Genomic DNA, 6014 nt, shown 5'->3' with positions numbered 1-6014 from the left:
AATCGTGGCATACCTGTAATTTCCGATAATTTGACTTTAAGGTATTAGTAAAAATTCTAAGCATGTATTTTCACCGTTTCGAATCTACAAGTATAGTCATACAAGAAGGGTTACAGCATTACCACACTAAATATACTTATTTAAATATCACTAAGTATATTTTTGAAAAGGTACAATATATTATATCTATCTATAATACCTGTATACAAGTAATTTCATTTTTCATTTGAACACTATACGTGGTTGCTTTTTGGATTATACGAATCTCGGTATGGTATACAAAAGGATCGACAATGAATATACTATTTTAATGATTTAGTATATTTTTGAAATAGTGAATTTAAATCTACACTTATACTGTAATTTAAAAACATATATCAGAAATATCATTGATGTATTTCTGCTTTTTAGTAAACGTTATGGATAAAGTTCCAAAGGCAACAATATAGATATACATATTATTTTCGGTATAAGTTCGATATTGTTACTCCAATATCACGTAACTGATAACCGTCCACATTTTATTTTTACTCAAAAACTGTGCCGTGTTTGCATCGTTATGGCAGAAGTTTGAAATAAAAACACGGATTCTAGATATAGTCATGCTAAATTTTGGGATTTTAATCGTAAAAAGATAGTGTAACATTATACTGTTTTTATTACTCCGAAATGTACATAATATGCTATCTTAATCTCAGTCCAGACTGATCCGAACATCATTTTGATATCGCTATCAAATTGGACTGATTAATTAATCTAAAGTTAGATATACGCTTGTTTGAATGTTTTAAATGGTGTAAATTGAATATTTTGAAACTGAAAATATCAACATCATAAAGCTAGAATAACCATTTACTCGAAAAACTCAAATTGTAGATCTAACGTATACGTGTATGTGCTGTATAGTACTAGGCTTACCTTGTGTAGCCGCGGACTACTGTGACATCACAAGACCACGTGACCGCCTAGCTCATTATCTCTGAACCGTAGTCGACACTACCCGTAAATCACGACCAAAACCAACCGATAGCGCTAAAAGCTAGGCGATTCGTTGGGTGGGACTTAATTTTTCATCCATCCAAAGCAATATCCTGACGTATTATCAAAAAAAATTTTGGCTGCACAAATCCTTTAAAGCTAAGGGTCAGATTTGAAAAAAGGTATGTCAGATGTGGAACAAATTATATTGAACGTTGATATTGACGGATAAAGCACAAGTTTATCCGGCAGTAGTTATCGGTTAGTTCAATTTGTCATTGTAGTAATTTCAGTAAGAATTGCCATTGTTTTGTTCCAGCTGGTTTGTCCTGGAGATGCTCAGCTATTTTTGTTTCCTGGGCGTACTCCTGATAAGTGCCCAGTCCTACCAGATCCAGCTGGCTATGTGCGTTGTAACGGTAACCTCTATCAGTCTGCTGTGTTATGCAGTCAGCGACCTCGACTCGCCCTTCCACGGTTTCCTTAGAATTGACCTCGGGATCGTCAGTGCTATGGTGATGGAACTCCAGCTACAGGCTCACCACCTTCAGGTTACTGGTTTTGAGAAGTGATCGACGTTACTCTACATCACAAACTTTAGTTCTTCTCACTCTGTAAGAGAAAAATGATACGGATCTGTCCCATAATGAGCTGTGCTCTAGTTGACCAATCGATGACGGCTTCTATCATTTTGGAAATAATTACGTGTGCGAAAAAGCTTTCGAAACTTTACAAATCTATTGTAATTCTATGTGCATTTCTTCCAGGCTATTGATAGTTTTGCTTTACTAAGCCCGACGGCATGTTTTTGAAGTCGTCTGTGACATTTCACTATTCGCCTGTTCAGGAAAAAAGATGCGAGACAATGAAACAATATTTAGTTATTGTTTTTGATAAACGAATTGAAACAACACTTATTTATTGTGTTTTTGCCGAAAATTTACGATTATTAATTATCTAAGCACATTTGTCGTATTTTTTAAGAAAAATCGAAAAAAAGGGTAATCAAAATGAAAGGAGGTGAAATTATTATTTATTTCTATGATAAGTAACTGTAAAATCTAACACTTTCTTGTTCTTAGTAAGCAACCACTCCCAGAGAAATGTGGGGACCGCAATGTACTCTGGGAGAGATTGCTTAGTATGTTCACTAGGTATTGGCGATCACATTTTGGTGTAAAAACAAAACAACACAGAATGAGAAATAATTATAACAATTCTAGCTTAGCCTATATACCCTATCCACATGATTGTATGCATGTATTACAAAATGTATACATACAATTTAGAAACATATTATATCTTTTAAAGCATATTTGCACTGGACTAGATCTATTTGGGTTCTGTAGGATACACAAGAATTTCTTTAAGTTTTCAATGTTTATTCTGCAATCGTTGCGCCAGAGTGACCACCAGTTTAATATATACAATTCACGTATCAATAAAATCAATTCAGTAAGGATCTAATTTGTATTTCATATCAAGCAAGTCGATTACTAAGGCAAATGAGCAGAAAAATAAATCTTCCATGTCCTTATCGTAGTTAGATTATCCTGCAAAGTTTCTTCGTCCTCGCTCTTTGTCATGTCATGATGGTGTCGAACAGATACAGATATTAACCACCCTCGCCAACCCAGTGTCTAAACTCCACTACGCTCCGGTTATACCATGGGTCACTAGACAAGGGAATCGGCGATATATGTCTAAATACATATGTATATCGACCAATCATAATGCGCAAAACAAGTGCTGCTTTGGAACTCTTCTGTGTTACTTTTCTTTAAAAGGAACCCCCGACAAAACAACAAGTCGGCCTCCGCTGACACGGCCAAGACACTATGGTGGTGTTATGTAGTTTGAAATCATACATCAGTTTGTTTTCAAAATCTTGTCAGGCCAACTATGCAATGGTATTCATTTATAGTATCAGACAAAAGAGAGAGAGAGAGAAAAAAAAAACCCATATAACTGGTGTATCCCTAGTCCAAAATGAACATGCTGCAGAAACTACATGAATTGACCAAAGCCACTGTTCAAAATACGAAAAAATGAGTTACTTTCATACTTAAAATCGCTGCCAGAACATCAAAAGGTGTGAAATTAAATCGGAATTCCTGTCTTATCGACCACACCATCCCGCACACCATCTACGTCCTCTCTTGTTTTCATTATCAAGATCGTGCTACAACGTTGCAACATCAACTGGGCCCAAAGGCAACAGAGACAGTTACAAGTGAAGATTTTGATGTTTAGGTCAGTAAATCAATTCTTCTAAAACCTTTATAAGAATGAAACAATGCATTATGCCTCTTTTAACAACATCATGTTCGTAGGCTGATCAACGTGGGTAACCAACGATAACGATTATAACCACAGGGAGAGATAAGGTGGTGATTTGCCATATAGCATATCCCCCAGAATGCAATATTCAAGATTTCGGCAGGTTTGGTATATTAGTTAAGTGAGTGTGCAGAGTTGGTTTTCATGACGTCATTGAGGTATGGTATGTCAGCAGTATGTGTGCAGGGTTAGTTTTCATGACGTCATTGTGGTTGGGCATGTAAGTAGAGAGTGTGCAGGGTTAGTTTTCATGACGTCATTGAGGTTTGGTATGTAAGTAGTGAGTGTGCAGGATTAGTTTTCATGACGTCATTGTGGTTTGGCATGTAAGTAGTGAGTGTGCAGGATTAGTTTTCATGACGTCATTGAGGTTTGGTATGTAAGTAGTGAGTGTGCAGGGTTAGTTTTCATGACGTCATTGAGGTTTGGTATGTAAGTAGTGAGTGTGCAGGATTAGTTTTCATGACGTCATTGAGGTTTGGTATGTAAGTAGTGAGTGTGCAGGGTTAGTTTTCATGACGTCATTGAGGTTTGGTATGTTAGCAGTAAGTGTGCAGGGTTAGTTTTCATGACGTCATTGTAGTTTGGTATGTCAGCAGCAAGTCTGCAGGGTTAGTTTTCATGACGTCATTGTGGGTTAGTATGTAAGTAGTGAGTGTGCAGGGTTAGTTTTCATGACGTCATTGTGGGTTGGTATGTAAGTAGTGAGTGTGCAGGGTTAGTTTTCATGACGTCATTGTGGTTTGGTATGTGAGTAGTGAGTGTGCAGGGTTAGTTTTCATGACGTCACTGAGGTTTGGTATGTAAGTAGTGAGTGTGCAGGATTAGTTTTCATGACGTCATTGAGGTTTGGTATGTAAGTAGTGAGTGTGCAGGGTTAGTTTTCATGACGTCATTGAGGTTTGGTATTTCAGCAGTAAGTGTGCAGGGTTAGTTTTCATGACGTCATTGTGGTTTGGTATGTCAGCAGCAAGTCTGCAGGGTTAGTTTTCATGACGTCATTGTGGGTTAGTATGTAAGTAGTGAGTGTGCAGGGTTAGTTTTCATGACGTCATTGTGGGTTGGTATGTAAGTAGTGAGTGTGCAGGGTTAGTTTTCATGACGTCATTGTGGTTTGGTATGTAAGTAGTGAGTGTGCAGGGTTAGTTTTCATGACGTCATTGAGGTTTGGTATGTCAGCAGTAAGCGTGCAGGGTTAATTTTCATGACGTCATTGAGGTTTGGTATGTAAGTATTGAGTGTGCAGGGTTAGTTTTCATGACGTCATTATGGTTTGGTATGTAAGTAGTGAGTGTGCAGGGTTAGTTTTCATGACGTCATTGTGGTTTGGTATGTAAGTAGTAAGTGTGCAGGGTTAGTTTTCATGAAGTCATTGTGGTTTGGTATGTCAGCAGCAAGTCTGCAGGGTTAGTTTTCATGACGTCATTGTGGTTTGGTATGTAAGAAGTGAGTGTGCAGGATTAGTTTTAATGACGTCATTGTGGTTTGGTATGTAAGTAGTGAGTCTGCAGGGTTAGTTTTCATGACGTCATTGTGGTTTGGTATGTAAGAAGTGAGTGTGCAGGGTTAGTTTTCATGACGTCATTGTGGTTTGGTATGTAAGTAGTGAGTGTGCAGGGTTAGTTTTCATGACGTCATTGTGGTTTGGTATGTAAGTAGTGAGTGTGCAGGGTTAGTTTTCATGACGTCATTGTGGGTTGGTATGTCAGCAGTAAGTGTGCAGGGTTAGTTTTCATGACGTCATTGAGGTTTGGCATGTATGTAGTAAGTGTGCAGGGTTAGTTTTCATGACGTCATTGAGGTTTGGCATGTATGTAGTAAGTGTGCAGGGTTAGTTTTCATGATGTCATGGTGGTTTGGCATGTATGTAGTGAGTGTAGATGGCTCATTATGCATTTAAAATGCTACAACACTGGATTTAACATGCTAAAATATCGATTTTAACATGCTATCATGCTATTGAACATGCTAGCATGTTAAAAATGGTTAACAATGCTCACTGTGGGTATCCGTACACCGGATATTGGTATCGACGAGGCGAGGCCTGTCGCAACAAGTATAAGTTTTACAATATTTGCACAATTCTAATGTAATGAATGTATCTGTTACTATTTTCCAGTTCAAGGTTATTATATATCGCGTCCGTATACGATCTGTCAACCCCCAGCGTCATATATTTATTGAGGAATAGACAGGAATCCATGGTCACATGTAGGGGGGTACCGCAGTGAAAAAGACGGTTCAAAATAAATCACTGATATAGATATTTAATGCTTTCCTGATCACGGAATTCATTTTCTAAGGCTAATTCACGACATATGAAAGCATCTCACGCCCCGATGACAAATTTGAGGTCATGAAGATTACGAAATAAATAAGTAAAAATCACGTTGTGTACGGAGGCTTGCTTGTTCTTAAAAATCAAGTGTACGGGGGCTTGGATGGTGATTGTACGGCAGCTTGGTTGACGATTGTACGGATAATTGGTTGATGAATTGAGAAACGCAGCTTTTTAAGTCAAATATTTCTTTCTAAATAGCAATATATAGCGTTCTATATGATTATCAAATTACTGATTGAAACGATACGCAATGCAGAATGATTATTCATTTTGATTTTGATCAATTCAGGCAAAAACTGTTCTTTTCAATAATTTAAGCCTGGGCAACAAAAAGTATTAAAGTATTTATATGCTC

This window comes from Argopecten irradians, chromosome 10 (assembly GCF_041381155.1).
Source record: "Argopecten irradians isolate NY chromosome 10, Ai_NY, whole genome shotgun sequence".
Lineage (NCBI taxonomy): Eukaryota > Metazoa > Mollusca > Bivalvia > Pectinida > Pectinidae > Argopecten > Argopecten irradians.
The sequence above is the reverse complement of the archived record's forward strand: the minus strand, read 5'-3'. Positions refer to the sequence as shown.